The sequence below is a fragment of the Heteronotia binoei genome, chromosome 1 (genome assembly GCF_032191835.1).
Source record: "Heteronotia binoei isolate CCM8104 ecotype False Entrance Well chromosome 1, APGP_CSIRO_Hbin_v1, whole genome shotgun sequence".
NCBI lineage: Eukaryota > Metazoa > Chordata > Lepidosauria > Squamata > Gekkonidae > Heteronotia > Heteronotia binoei.
In genome coordinates this window covers 157,200,861-157,217,663 of record NC_083223.1, presented here as the reverse complement: position 1 = coordinate 157,217,663, position 16,803 = coordinate 157,200,861, and the positions used below count along the sequence as shown (strand labels likewise).

Genomic DNA, 16,803 nt, shown 5'->3' with positions numbered 1-16,803 from the left:
CAGTATCTACCAGAGCGACAGGAGGAGTGGCAGCAGGAGGATGCAATTGAACATTAGAATAGGAGGGAGGTGGCTGAGTGCTAGGTTGAGAGGGGGAGAGAGTGTCAGAGCCATAGGTACCAACAGCATGATTACAGTGGAACCACAATTGCAAGATTTCCACCAGTTCCAAGAACAGCAAACCTTCCTGTCAAGACTGTGGTATCACTGATTGGGAAGGCAGAGATTTTGAAGAACACTGTGCTTCCTACTTTCTGTGGGGTTCAGTTGACCATTGCTGCCCCCATGAAGAACCTAGAGATTATATTGGATCTAAAATTACTGTAGACAAACAGTGCAGCTTCAAAAAAAAATTCTTTTGATACAGTCCAGCGCAGAAGATTGCCCCCTAACCTTAACATTGTCAGTCTGGCCACTTAGATCCACAGCATGGTAACAAAGAGACTAGACTACTGTAGTGAAGTCTACATTAGTCTACCCTTGAAGTCAGCTGGGAGAGTTCTGGTGGTACAGAATATCACAGCTTGGTTACTCTCAGGAGATACACCAAACATGCATGTTACTCCCATTCTGAAGTCACTCTGTTGGTTGCACAACAGTTACTGGCTTCAATGCAAGGTACAGGCTATCACATACAAAGCTCTTCAGTGAGTTGGGGAAGCAAGATGGCACTGAGCTAGCAGCCATGGACCTAACAGCTTCGTGAGTTGATTGTTTCTTTTAACTTTATCTTACTTAAAATTCAGATTTTGTTTGAACTGTAATTTTAAATGTATGATAACAAGGACGCAGCCTAATTAGAAGTGGTCTGCTTTTAAATTAAGCTCCCAAGCTGTTCTAATGAAATAAACCAAGAATGTCAAGGCAATAATAAAGTCCTTCATGACCTTGATCCTCCTTATCAGCAAGACCTCCTATGCTCCACCACAACAGCTTCAGCCATCTAAGCAAGGCCTCCTGCAGGTGCCAATGGCAAAATCAACAACCTTTTATACATGTACATTCTCACTTGCAACCTCCACTTTATGGAATGGTCATAAGACATCAGGAAAGCTCCTACTCTCCTGGCATTCTATAAACTATGCAAAACTGTATTCTTCAGAGCTTTTTTTACACACGTAACAGAGCTATAAAGCAACAAAATTGTTCAGAAAGATGCTTTAGTAAAGTGATGAAGAATGTAGCCTATATAGTACATATTGTCTGTTGCTGTATGACTGTACTATGTAATTTCTGCATTGTTTAATGAGTTATGTTAATGCTTATGCTTTGTTTCAGCTCTGTTTTAGTTTTTTGCTTGGTTTCAGATTTCTGCAGTCCAAATAATATTGCATTGCTTATTGGATGTCCCATCCTGTTGACTGAATTGACATACACTGTGTAATCTATCTCGAGAGAAAAGCAGACTTAAATAGCATACATACCCTGAGGCACCTGCCCCCACCTGGCTCCAGTTCACTTCCTTTCTCCATTTTTGTCCTAGGTATGAGCTGGATGGTGTGGAAGAAGAGACTGGTAGGGCTGGAGGAGTACAGGATGGGGCAGGGCGGCAGATGTTTGTGTTTGCTAGGATTTTTTTGGATCGGTTTCTGAGGTACCTTTGAGTCGCCCCTACTGCCCGTCTGTTATCACCCTATAAGTGTCTGCATTGTTGTTTTCCTAGCAGGATAACTAGCAGGGGGGCTAATTTATAATCCTAAGCAAAGCTATACCATTCTATATCCACCAAAGTCAGTGATTTTAGCAGGATGCAACACTACTTAGGATGGCACTGTTAGATTGAGTAAACAGTATGGAAAGGAAAGGAGATCAAAATACTTCCTCCACAGCACTGCTCCCCTGACCAAATTAGCAGCCCTCTTAATTTGGCCTTCAGTAGACATCTTCTACCTGATGAAATAGCTGATATATATAATCCCTTAGATATAGGCTACATTAGAAAAACAAATCCCTCCCCCCCAAAAAAATTCTGTTGATTTGATAGTAAGTGTCATTAATTTTCCTTGCAAGAAGAGCAAGATTTTATACAGTTTTATCTCATATTAGCACTGAATTTCAAACTTAAATGCATGTTTTGTGATACAAATTTGACAGGCCAGACATATTATTATGGCATTACTAAACAATATGGAAATATTAGAAAATTATCTCAATTTGAATTATTAATGACAAGAAGAGGTACAAAAAGATGTATAAATTCATTATTTATATTTTTTTCAAACTTAAAATTGGAAATTAATAGCTTTCAGAATAAATGTGAGAGGCATCAGAAAGTTACAATCTCAGAGATAGAATGAGGCTGGAAAAAAATCTTTATCAGATCTCATCTGCACAACATCAACACTAGTGGCAGCACCAGATCCAGTACATGCAATACAGTCACCTGCTTCATTGGTCCAGGCCACAGCACAGCTGACACTACAAAAACTGGCGCAATGTAATGAAATCCAGGCACCTACATATCACAGGGTGTTGAACTGTAATCAGGCATCTACACAGAATTCACAGCAAAAGAGACAAAGAGCCAGTTTGGTATAGTGGTTAGGAGCGCGGACTCTAATCTGGAAGAACCAGTCCTCCACATGTACCTGCTGAGCGATCTTGGGTCAGTCACAGTTCTCTCAGAGCTACCCTCTCAAGGGCAGTTCTCAAGAGCTCTCAGCCCCACCTACCTCTCAGGGTGTCTGTTGAGGGGAGAGGAAGGGAAAGGAGACTGTAAATTGCTTTAAGACTCCGAGTGAAGGGCGGGGTATAAATCCAGTCACTTCTTTTTCTTCTCCATGGTAGAACAGAATGCTTTCCTTTAATTCATGCAGAGCTTTCTTCTCCAGAAGATCCTAGAAGGACCTACTTTGTGTGCTGTCCTTAAATCACTGCCAATGTGTTTCTAAGAATTCATTCACATATTGAAAAGGGAAGGGCATGGCAGAGGGCAGCATGAATACATGACAAATACCAGGATTAGCATTAAGTGTATTTTTCTTGAGGAAATTATGTAAATATTTTATTATTAAAAGGCTTCAGGCTTTTGGGGGAGGGAATGTTTAAAAAGGACCAGAACAGTGTCAGCTTCTCTGTTGCTTGAGCTCCCCTCATCAGGAGAAAAGTCCTCTGGGGAAAAGTTAGACTGGTAGGCTTTAAGAGTCTCAGAATTCTTGAGGAAGGTGGTTTGAAAAACAGCACCAGCAACCCTTCTCCCAAGTCTCAGAGGGAACTTCAGACCAGACTCTCTCTGTCCCCAGTCTTTACCTCATCCCTTCACCGAGCTTCTCCTCCTTGACTCCTCACCCTTATGTCTTTTATTCCCTCTCCTCCCACGTCTTTCCCCCTGAGCCAGTCCCACCACTCACACCCATCAGCTTTTGAGGCTACAGCTATCTCTTCCTCAAATGCCCTTCCTCAAATACCCCGGCAGCACCAGATGGAACTGGGTCTATCCAGCAGGAGCCAGTTTCATCTGGCTCCTTGTGGCACCTTCCCTCCCTGGCTGGCCTGAAACTCTCCTTGGAAGACAGGAGGTGCACCTGTGTAATAGGACTTCCCCCAGGTTGCATGGTTGTTGCCTCCACCTCCTCTCCAATGGGACAGGGCCCGGGGATTCCGGGCTTCATGGGCTGCCAGCCAATGCCTTGCACTTTGATGATAGACCCCAGACTTGAAGGGACGGGTTTGTGGTGATCTTGAGGTGATGGGGTCTGGCTGCCAGACAAACAGATGTATGTTTATGCATATGGGAGGGGGAGTTGTACACGAAAGGTAACGGAAGAAGTCCTTGCTAGTATTCTTCTAGTTGTTTGCACTTACGGAAACTTGTCCTAACCAGTGGCCTGCCTTTCCTTCCTTTCCTTCCTTCCTTCCTTCCTTCCTTCCTTCCTTCCTTCCTTCCTTCCTTCCTTCCTTCCTTCCTTCCTTCCTTCCTTCCTTCCTTCCTTCCCTTACTCCCTGATTTCAAGACAGGAACCATGTTCTTTGCTTCATTTTTTTTAATTAAAGGTACTTCAAATACTTATATACATGAGCCATAAAAATGGGCACACAAAGAACTAACCTACATGGTTATGATAATACTATAGAATCACTTACAAAATTACAAGCACATTTATATAATCTCTATACACTGTCCTAATATGCTTAACTGAATCTCTTCTACAGCTACACTTATCTACTACTATGCATATACTATTACTACTAGTAAAGCTTATGTCTGTAACTCCCCACTGCACATATATCCATATATATCTTTGTCTTATATCTACTGTTATATATCTACTGTTTATTATATGCTTGCCTACTCTATATTATATATATTATATATACTCTGAGCTAATCAATTGTGCTAAACCTCTTCAAAAAGTTTCTTCAAAAATTATAGAGTATATGTAAACTGGAAAAGGCAGCAATTCAAATACATACATTTTAACTTCTGTTAAAATTTATAGCAACATTTAGAAAAGCCAGGATCATTTTTAAAAAAGACTTAGTTATACACAGCATACAAAAAGTTAGCCTATAGTATACACTGAAAAACTGTGTTGTTTGTGGCAGTCTCTGCAGATTCTAGTGGGCATATACTGTGACATGAAGAACTGTTTCTGTGCTAAAGACACAGTGTAGTGTGCTTTACAAAGTACTAGACCAATGAATAACAACTTTTCTAACGCAGACACTGAGTGTAACATAATAGATCTACTGTGATGGTTAAGTGTAGTCTGGTGACTTGTCCCAAGCACAGTGAGATTCCTACTGATACTGCATTTTATCTATTTATTTTTTTTACAACGTAGTCCTAAAGTATTCTACTGCAGCTGTTCAGTGCAGTGTGGATGAGAGGATGCAAGCATTAGCACTCCCCAGTAACAGAGCATCTTTGTATCTGTGGCAAAGGTGCTTGTGCTGAGCATATAATCAATTTGGTCTGGCTTACACTTCAGATGTGCAAACTGCTCATCTTCCATTTTGCTTTTCCTAGTGTCGCCTTTGTGTATGTTGGGGTAGTTAGTCCAGGATTTGTGTCCTATCCACAGTCTTTTCATTTATTGTATTCTGAAACAGAAGAAAAAAGTACCAAATTATAGTTTTAACATCACTATCATCCAAAAACTGGGTCAGGGAAGGGTGACTGTGGGCTGCCACTGCAAACAGGCAGGTGGCTAACCAGGATTCTTGTCAGCAGAGCACTGCAAGGCGGAACTAAGCTTGGTCACTGTTGGCAGACAATGGAGGAAAAGCAGCCTGCCTGCCTTGCCTCTTTCCACGTATGCCTGGGGAGGGGGAATGGAATGCCTTAAGATGCTTAAACAGAAATGTAATTGATGACTTGCAAACAGAAATCCATTTTAGCACCCATCAACATGTGTGTGTGTATTTGTGTGTGTAGAGTGGGGAGAAAGACAGGGTGAAAACCGCCAGCTGCAGTATGTTCTTCTTTAAATTCCACCTCCTTCTTCAGACTCTGCACATAGTATTAGAGGGCAGTGACAGCAGTAGGATCAATTCCTTCTGAAATGAATAAGGCTGGGGGGATTAAGAAGAATGTAAACATCTGGCTTGCATTAATTCTGTTTTCTTTAACACCAGCTATAAAATGACAGCATGTTAGCTTTAATTGGATTGTTTGGAAGAAAAGAAGGGCTGAGGGACATTTCCGTAAATGGGCAGGTGAGTAACTAGTGGTTTACTCAGCCCTACAAAGCAAAGCAGGGTAGGGCCGGGTAGGAATATGGCAATTCTCCATATTCCTGCTTGCCTACCTTAAAGAGGACTCTTTTTGGGGTATGTAGTAAAGGAACAGGGATCTAGAAAGCTAATGATGACTTACCAAAAGTATATGAGTTTCCAGCCACACCCTCTTCTTCCTGTTCCTGATGATGAGGAGTCTGATGACTAAAAACCCCCCATGATGCTGGGAGCTCTACACTCCCCCTTAAAAATACAGGAGATCTGCATAGGATGAGATTAGGTTTATCCCTCCTTTCCAGGGCAGTTTTACCAATCAATCCCATGCTGTTAGTCCATGTCGTTAGTCATGGAACGGAAAAAGTGAAGAAAGGGAGTCTCTCTTTTCTCCCCCAACACCTGGTTCAAAACTCCCATTGCATGTTAATACAAAGTCCTTTTGTTGTAGATTTGCCATTGGAAAAAGGAGTTCCAGAGAACACAGACTGAGGAGCAGTGATAAAGGCAGGTGGCAGAAGAGTGGTAATCTGGCAGGAGCCTTTTGCTATAAAGTATTGGGATTTTTCCAGCTACTGTGTGGAAAATTAGCTTCAGAGAGCCTGTAAAGTAGAACAGCCTCATCAAGTATCCAGACCTTCCTGGAGTTTGTGAGTTAGAGTCCAGAGACTAAGGAGATTTACTTCTCTTCTCATCTTGGATTTCGGACTACTCAATATATTTTATCATTAAAAGTGTTTTATTTAGAAACAAACCCAAACAAATAAAGAAAACACCAGCACCATACCCCACCTTGCAATAAAATCTGTTAATTTAAACAGCAGTTCAGATTTTGAGTGGATCATCCACAACACTGACCACTAACTTACCCCTCCCCCCCCTTTAAAGGCTAAAAGGGTTACATATGTAAGTACCTAGGTACTTGTTTTTATCTCCTTGATGGTACAGGAAGGATGCAGGATATTGGAAGCGGGGGGGGGGGGAGAGAAAAAGGTTCTGGTCTGCCACCTTTGCCCCTTGCTACAAGAGAAGTATCAAAACAACTTGCTTTCTCTTAGACTTCTCCAAAAAAACTTTGAAAGAATGAGTTAATTACAAATTGAGGTGAGACAAGTCTACTCATCACTCATTTTATCCACATCCACAAGACCCCTTCCTCTTGCAAACAGAAAACATGACTGTTAAATATAGAACATCATACCAAGCAATTCATAAACCCATAGAATAAACAGCACACTTCAGTCAGTCCTACATATGTTAACAACCTGTTAAAAATATGCAACACAACTTTACTGTATTCAGCTCCCATCAAAGATGTGGAATACTGTGTGCAATTCTGGTCACCGCACCTCAAAAAGGATATTATAGCATTGGAAAAAGTCCAGAAAAGGACAACTAGCATGATTAAAGGTTTGGAACACTTTCCCTATGAAGAAAGGTTAAAACGCTTGGGGCTCTTTAGCTTGGAGAAATGTCGACTGCGGGGTGACATGATAGAGGTTTACAAGATTATGCATGGGATGGAGAAGGTAGAGAAAGAAGTACTTTTCTCCCTTTCTCACAATACAAGAACTCATGGCCATTTGATGAAATTGCTGAGCAGTCAGGTTAGAACGGATAAAAGGAGGTACTTCTTCACCCAAAGGGTGATTAACATGTGGAATTCACTGCCACAGGAGGTGGTAGCAGCTACAAGCATAGCCAGCTTCAAGAGGGGGTTAGATAAAAATACGGAGCAGAGGTCCATCAGTGGCTATATATATATATATATATATATATATATATATATATATATATGTATATATATAATTTTTTGGCCACTGTGTGACACAGAGTGTTGGACTGGATGGGCCATTGGCCTGATCCAACATGGCTTCTCTTATGTTCTTATGTGTCCTTATTGTACAAGCCTACAATGTTCTTATGTGTCCTTATTGTACAACCCTCTCTAATTATTTTTTTATTATTTGTTGAAAGCATAATTTTAGGAGACACCCTGTTGCTTATAAATCTAAGTTTATTTCTAAATTATCTTCATTATTAGCAACACGTAGATTATCTCAATAGCATTTTCTTCTTTGAATGCTTTTATCCGCTAGAGTAAAGACCCTTATTAGCATCTCAGAACTTTACATCAGCACTTTATACTACTCAGCTGTAATTCATAACTCAGCTCCATGGTTTTCTGGATGACACATCAGCTTTGGACCCATTCCAGACCAGCTTCTGCCTTGGCCATGGGATGGAGACAGTGTTGGCCACCTTAACAGATGATTTCCATAGGCAGCTGGATCAAGGCAGATCAGCGCTGCCACTGTTATTAGATTTTACAGCAGCATTTGACACTATCAGTTATGATCTGTTGACCCACCACCTCACCGACATAGGAGTTCGGGGGTTAGCCCTTCAATGGCTTATCTCTTTTCTCCATGGTCAGTGACAGAGGGTTGCACTGGGTAAGAATGTGTCCTCTAGATACCCTTTAACATGTGGGGTCCCTCAGGGGGTGCTTCTCTCCCTGATGTTGTTTAGCATCTATAAATGCCCCCTCAACCAGCTGGTACAGAGTTTTGGGCTGGAATGTCGTCAGTATGCTGGTAACACCCAGCTATTTTATTGGATGGCTACCTGGACTTTGCTCCACATAATTTGGCTTGGAGGCTGTGGTTGGGTTGTTACAGAAAGTGCTTTGGGTTTCCTATTTTTAAATGGGGAAATTAGCTGGAATACCCAAGCGTGAGCTTTGAGGAGCTGAGATCTTTTGCCAATGACATGGTCAGATAGCTCAGAAAATAACTCTACATGAGAATGAAATTTGAAATGGTTTTACTAAAATAATGTAGGTGTTGCAATACAATCACTCTTTACACATAAATTTAAGCATACACACAAGACCTAAGAAATAAAAGGGTGCAAGATAGCGCAGAACAAGGGAAAACAGACAGGGTATACTATCTTTCTAGAAGATGGTGGAGGTCCATGGAAAAATGGAGGTGGGAGCAGGCACGGCTGGTGTGACCTGCCCCAAAGGAACCCGATAACAGGGCATATCAGTGGGTACAAACTGTCAAGGCACCTAACAGAATGCACACCCTATGACTCCAGATCTGGGTAGTTATAGGGTTGAGAGGGGAAGTTTCACCGCAGGGGCTTGATGGTGGGGAGATGGGAGATGATGGCCTTATCGGGTCATTACAATGGGTGTCCGGAGGTAAAACAAAAGGTGAACCTTGTACCTGTATGGCCACTCAGGAAGGGCAGTTTAGGTTATAATTTAATCTTGACATTCCCAGGAAACAAGAAGATGACAATACAATGGGGTAGCACATGGTATATTGACAAAAGCAGGGTGAAGATTAATCATGAGGAGAAGGGAAACAATGAAGGAATTACCTGGGTACGTAGGCAAATTCCAGCATTTTCCCATTGCATTCACTGAAGGAGAGGTGGGGGGGGGGGAAGGTCAATCAGAGGCTTGCCACCTCCTATGCAGCCCAGCCTTCCAGTCTCCATCTTGGGGCCTTTTTGGAACACACAGGCTAGCTTGAGGGAGACTCTGTGTCTTTTAGGGTTACCCTCTTTATTTGGCAATGCTCTGGTATCAGGGTGACTGAAACAGAGCAGGTTGAAACTGAATCTGACCAAGATGGAAGTTCTATGGAATGGGGGGCAGGGGGCGGCTTCAGAACTGGGACATAAATTACCTGCTCTTGACAGGGCACCACTGACACCATTAAGAGCTTAGGAGTGATCCTGGATACTTCCCTGAACATGGAGACCCAAGTCACACACATTGCCAAGCTGGTATTTTTTCACTGGCACCTGGCTTCGCAATTGGTGTCTTTCCTGTCACATCCTGAGCTAGTCACTGTAATCCACACAATAGTCACCTCCAGATTAGACTACTGTAATTTGTTTTATGCTGGTTTGCCCTTGAGATCCACCCAGAAACTTCAACTGGTCCAAAATGTGGTGGTGCAAGTCCTGACAGGAGCATCACAGATGGCACATATACATCCAGTGGAACACTGGAGCCAGTCAATTTCCAGTGTTTTGGTATTGACTTATAAGGTCTTGAGCAGTCAGAGGTCAACATATCGTCAGGACTGTTTCCTCAGATGTCCCTAGGAGGGTGTTATGCTCTTTGGACAGTAATCTGTGGTCCCTGGCCCTAAAGATATCCAACTGTCCTTGACGAGGTCTAGGGCCTTTTCAGTCCTGGCTCCGAACTGGTGGAACTCTCTGCCATATTCTATCAGGGTCCTGTGGAACTTTATGCAATTCCACAGGGCCTGCAAGGCAGAGATGTTCTGCCAGGCCTTTAGTTGAGGACAGTAACACTTTCCATCTTAGCTGGCACCCTCCTGTGTTCTTCATGCTTGCTTTGCCTACTTCCCCCCTGCTCACAGAATGGTTGGTGGTCTTCAGATCTGAATAATTAATGTATTAGTATCTGCTATCTGTTTTTATAATGTATTTCCATTTTGTTGTTTTATTTGGCAAATATTTTTAATGCTTCTGTACATTGCCCAGAGCCCTGAAGTAGCAGGAATTGGGTGATTTATAAACTGAATAAATAATAATAACTAATAATAATAATTAGCTCCAGATCATACAGTTAACACCATACTTGCTTAAACCACAGATACAGTGTGTGTGTGTGTGTGATATGTGTGTGAGAGAATGCTGCTAGTGACTCCATATTAAGTGTAATGTTGGGCTTGATGCTATCCTCACAATTGATGGTTAAGTCATTTTCCCCATAATATATAACCTTATAACACTTAAAAACAAATTAAAACAAAAACACAAGGGGACAATTCTGTATGAGCAGAACAAGGCACAGAACAGCCCCTCCCCCTGCCTCTATCACCATGCTGTGTACTGCAGCTCAGTTGGTATGTCCTCCTAAACTGAGACTCAGAATCTCCTGAAGGCATTTAAAAGCCTGGCTGCTTGCCCCCCCCCCACCCCAGTCCATTGCACAGGGTTTTACTTGCAGTAGATGCAGAACCACAAGGAAGCACCTGGGGAAAGAGGATGCCCTAAGTTGATGCACAGAAGAACCTAAGAATATAAGATATTCAGCACAAAAGCAGTGTATTGTGTACGGAGGCTACACTGCCCAGAAGATGCTATGTTACAACTTACTCTTGCAGGCTTGCACTTAGGGCTGGAAGAACCACAATGCAAATGACTGCAAAAGCCCAACAAGTCAGCAAAACAATAACCTCTAAAAGAAGAAACTCAGGCCCTCTCAGAGAAGAAAACGCATAGAGAAGGTATCAGTACAGCCCTATTGTCTGAAGGACAAGTTCACTGGTTCAAGGTCTCACTTGATAATTGCAGTACACAAAGGTAAGGTAAGTAAGGTTTAACATGAACAAAACACTCCTAGGTCAAGATTGTTTAAGGCTTTAGAGCATCAGCACTTGTACCTTGAACTGTGTCCAGAAACTAACCAGTAAACTTCTCAATGCAAGTAAATTAAGCTCCCTTCACTAGTAACTTGACACTGATGTCGCTGTACCAAGGAGCCAAGGTAGGTATGTAAGAATACACAGGATATAGCAGATACATCTGCTGGTGTGTGTGTAAAAGATACAGCACATTTGGCATGACTGATATTTGATCTCAACATGCTACATTGTTTGCAGTTACTTTTTGAAAGGTAGGTGGGATGTAGTTTTTTGCCGTAAAACTTATGAAATCACCTATCCAACAGGTACAGTTTTTGTTAAAGATTTTATTACTTGTTGCTGCTAATGAAACACCAGTTTGTATTCCTCTGGATGTTTAGAGTTAAAGACAAAGCAAACAGAGAAGTAATTAGCACAGATAATTGGTATAGATCCCCAAGTATAGCAAGGAGAGTTTAAATCAGATCTAAAAGCTTCAACGACACTGTGATAATCAGCTTGCATGAAACACCAGCCACTGTTGTATAACCTAAAGCTAATCATTCTGGTCACTGATTACAGTTTACTCATATGAAATATTGTCCTGTAAGGCATAATGCCTTAGTCTGCAGGAATACAAATCTAATGTAATGTTTACACAATGTCTTGTTTAAGAAATCCAGTTTCTGCTTTTCCATGCATGTGTACACACTAAATAGGGTGCAAAAACCAAGCCAAGCCTGTTTCTGCTTATTTTCAGCAACTTGCTTTCCAAATTCATGTATATGCACAGGGAGAAAGCAGTACTACAGATGAAACATCACCCCAAAATTGTGACCCAGTCACAGGTTATTATACCGCAGCATTACTGAAGACAGAGACTGTAGAAATCCAACTGCAAGATTTTAATATCACATATTATAAAACAGAAGACAGAACAAGATGTAAAACTGACAGGAATTTAGATTTGGATTCAACAGAATATTTTGTCTGCCAGCAGCGGAAGAGCAGACAATCACAGGAGCAAAAGTTTACAATAGAATGTCTGTCAGCCACCACCGTATCGTTAGTAACAAAAGGCTAACCGCTTGACTATTAGTTTACTATAAAGCCAGCTCAAATGGGAATAGCAAGATATTCTGTCTTGGCCTAGAGTCTGAACTTGTCAGAAAGAGGTAGGCAGTGAGGATGCAGTAATGTGCAGAGGAGGACACTGAACATCTGACAGACCTAAATTAGGGTATTTATAGAAATAACAAGATATCTCATCAATTACACAAATTAAAATTATTACTCAGAATACTAAGGCATTTAGGTTATCAGGGAGTTTAATGGTAATTTTGAAAAAAATAATAATATATTTCTACTAAAATATAACCAATCATCTTAGCAAACCCAATGAGGAAGCATGCAAGATGATTTCTTATAAATTTTAAATAATCTTCCAGTTTTTAGTAATCCATTCTTGTTCTCAAGAGGAAGTCATCATAATTTACAAAGCCATGATATTTCTCCAAAGAAAAACTACAAACAGAGACATACAATGGGAACTGTTGGACACTCCTTGTAGGAATAGCTCAGACTGATCAGAAATAAACAGGTTTAGTCTGACTTGCTTTGTTCTCTTTAAGCAAGACAGAATCACAAGCAGCAATATTAATCTTTAGAATGTCGATGGGAGCTGGGCTGGAGCACTCTACTGCTAGCACTGGCTCATGTACTTGGAACATTAAAAATCAATAAGAAATTGTTCCAAAGCTGCTTCCCAGCTATGACCTCATAGTTTAATTGTGATTATCTGAGTAACAACAGTAAATGGTTGTGAGATTTCTCAACAAATAGGGTTGCCAGGTCCAACTCAGGAAATATCTGGGGACTTTGGAGGTGGAGCCAGGAGATTTTCCCATTCCTTAAAAATAAATAAATAAATAAAAATACAGCCGTGCAGTTCCCCTGAATACAGTCGTCATTTCCTCCTCCTCTTTTCTGCATTCAAATGGTTCCTCAGCAGCTGCACTTCCACTAAAATGTGGACTCATTCACTCTCTCTCTCTCTCTCTCACACACACACACACACACACACACATATAAAGCGGGCAAAATAAACAGTTTGCATGCCCACACTTTTGTGATCTCCCTGGGGCAATGGTATAAATAGCTTTACTCACTGGAGTTGCTAAATGTAACAATCTGCTGTATTTCAACCAACATACAAAGGGAGAGATCTTCTAGGGGATGAAGTTTTCCTCTATTCCATACTCATGTTCTAGGTAAATCTTTACTATCCCTTTTACTACACAGCTTCTAAAAGGAATGCAAACTGAACAGGGATTGAACTCTTTTGCTTCCTCTCTCTCTCACACACAGCTCTGCCTGCTTGCTCACCCCTGCGGTTTCAGCCTTGCTGAGATTTAAAAGCACTCACACACCTTCCAAAACAGAAGCAATTGCAAGCTTCTGAACCTGCCTGAGATCTAAAGGCACATCGTAGCTGTTGGGGTGGGGCTTCCCCCTCTAGCTGGCTGACTGGCAGTAAGGAGGAGCCTGCAAAACTAGAGGATCCCCCGCCCAGACCTGGGGACTGGCAAGCCTACTTGCAGAGTTATACTAAGTTATAAGTTCCTAAAGATTCCAAAAATTGCCCATGCTTTATAATTATTGTACAACATACTATTTTTAGACATATTAATTGTTATCATTTGGTGTTCAGAGGCAATCTTGGCTTTTTTGACCATATTCCCTCATTGTTCTTAAAGTACATAAAAATGATCAGAAAAATAGCAGAGTTGCTACATTTTTCAAAACAACTATACAGTCTTTATCATTCATTGGGGGTGGAAAATGTCTGCTGGACACTCCATTATACCATTTGGGAATCAATTCCCATAGGGTATAATGGAGAATTGTTCTGTAGGTATCTGGGGCTTGGGGGCGGGGCTGTTTTTTGAGGCAGAGGCACAACATTTTCAACAAAGCATCCAGTGCCTCTCCTAACTGCCCCTCAAGTTTCAAAAAGATTGGATGAGGGCATTCAATTCTATGAATCCCAAAATAAGGTGCCTCTATTCTTCATTATTTCCAAATGGAGGTAAGGCATTTGAAAGATGTGCGTTCCCTTTAAATGTGATGGCCAGAACTCCCAATTGTGCTTGTCACACCTTGGCTCCACCCCCATATATTTCTTGAGTTGGACCTGGCAACCCTACTAGGAATTCTGTTACAAATGTCCTCCTGGGTTTACTGTAACCACAAAGACAAAACTATTATAAGAAATATGAAAGCTCTCAGTCTGAGAAAGCCTGAGAATTCTGCGAACTCCCAGGTTGTACACTGCTCATTCTTGACACAATGTAAACCCTAAATCTCCTTTTTTCCCTATTAGATTTGTTATATCTATTTTTATAATTTTCCTGTACTACTGGAATAAAATGCAAAAACAAATAATGCGTTTAAAATGCTAATTTCTGAGTATCAAAGGAACTTTATATGATATTGCTTTGATTTATGGTAGTTCATATACTAATAATGTGGGCATGACATAGTTTAGTTTATTAAATTTGTACCCCGCCCTCCCCACCGAGGCAGGCTCAGGGCAGCTTACAACATTGTTCATAATAACAGTAATAAAATCTAATCTCACATTAGCAATAAAATCAATCAGTTAATAAAACATTTTAAACAGTTGGTGTTAATAACATTTTGGTATTATCCAGTTACCCTGGCGACAATATTTCCTGGATTCCTCCTGCTGTTATAGGTCTCAAGGGTCAGCTGAAAGCAAGCCGGAAGAGTATGGTCTTACAGGCCTTATGGAACTGAGTGAGGTCCTGCAAGGCCCTAACCTCTTCTGGCAGCTGATTCCACCAGTAATGGGCTGCTACTGAGAGGCACGATCCCTAGTACTTGTCAGTCTCGCCTCTCTCGGCCCGGGGATCACTAAGAGATGTTGAGTTCTCAATCTTAGTACCCTCTGGGGAACATGTGGGGACAGACGGTCTCTCAGCTAGGCAGGTCCTCAGCCATAAAGGGCTTTAAAGGTAATGACCAGCACCTTGTAGCGAATCCGTTATGCTATTGTCAGCCAGTGCAGTTCTTGCAGCGCTGGCTGTATGTGCTCCCACCTGAGCAGCTCCATTAACAGCTTAGCCACTGCGTTCTGCACTAGCTTTAGTTTCCAGGTTCGTGACAAGAGCAGCCCCATGTAGAGAGCATTACAGTAGTCCAATCTCATGATCGTTGCATAGATCACTGTTGCTACGCTGCTTCGGTCAAGGAAATGAGCCAATTGTTTCACCCGCCTAAGATGAAAAAAGGTGGATTCTGCAGTTGCTGCTATCTGAAGCACACCACAATTAAGGGTGTGTCTATGAGACGATTTCCCCCCAATTGATACCCTTTGTCCCTGACCTCAAAGGAAAGAGGAGAGCCACTGTAAGGCTAACCCCTGGATCCCTGCATCGGCGAGACAGTGGGTCAGTAGCTGATGGTCGCCTGTGTTGAACGCAGCTGATAGATAACAGCATCAGTACCACCGAGCTGCCTCGATCCAGATGCCGCTGGAGGTCATCTACCAGGGCGACCAAAACTGTCTCTGTCGCATGGCCTGGACAAAAGCCAGACTGGTGGGAATCTAGGATGGAAGCATCCTCCAGAAAGCTCTGTAACTGTAGCACTACTGCCCTCTCAATAATTTTACCCCAAAAGGGTAAATTTGAGACCGGCCGGTAATGTGCCAATTCGACCGGGTCTAGGGTGGACTTTTTCAAGAGAGGGCAGACCACCGCCGCTTTAAAAGACGTTGGAAAAAGCCCTTCCGAGAGAGATCTATTTACGATATCCCGTATAGGATATCGTCTGGCAAACTTTAATCAGCCAGGATGGGCAAGGGTACAGATCACACGTTGTTTGATGCACAGTAGAGAGGATTCTGTCAACTTTCTCCAAACAGAGATTTAAAATGATCCAAAGCCGGTCCAGAAGACAGGCATGGGGCCTCGAGTTTGTGTACTGTTTCAACTGTGGCGGGCAAGTCATGGCAGAGCAACGAGATCTTGTCTGTGAAAAAATTCGCAAAAGCCTCACAGCTAATATCCAATTCCCTAAGATTTGGCCTGCCTTGCAGCAGTGTTGTAAGCGTCCGAATTATACTAAACAACTGCACTGGGTGCAAAGTCGCAGATGCAATCTTAGCCACAAAGTAAGCTTTCTTTGTGGCTTTGACTGCCATCTCATAGGACCTCATAAAGTCTCTATAAGATGTTCCAGTTGCTTCGTCTCGAATCCGTCGCCACTGCCTCTCTAGCCGTCTGAGCCCTCGTTTCATCAGCCGCAATTCAGGGGTATACCACGGTGCTAGCTTAGAATGGGGGAGCAGATGGCACCGTGGTGCAATCTCAATGATCCTGGAGAGTCAACTAGATCATCTAGAGAATTGCCAGGGGACCAGGGATCCCAATGAGCCATCTGAAACCGCTCTAGGTCCATCAGTCTCCATGGTGAGCTAAAATATGCTCGCCGCCTAAACGCGTTTGAGGTAGGACATCCATACAAGCCTTTAGGGCATAGTGGTCCGACCATGGCACTGCTTCCACAGTAACCCGGGTCCACTGTAATTCCCGCTGCAAAGATCAAATCCAGTGACCAAACAAACGTATACCAAGAAGGTATTTATTATGGCCACTTACATTTATGGACCAGATTTATGACATAGCTTCTAAAATATATTTTAAAA

At 42.1% G+C, this 16,803-nt stretch overlaps 1 protein-coding gene across 2 annotated transcripts in view; it reads right to left on the bottom strand.

Moving 5' to 3' along the window:
- Positions 1–16,803, bottom strand: part of SLC35F3 (solute carrier family 35 member F3) — a 278,666-nt gene that overhangs the window by 49,421 nt on the left and 212,442 nt on the right. The window lies entirely within an intron of this gene.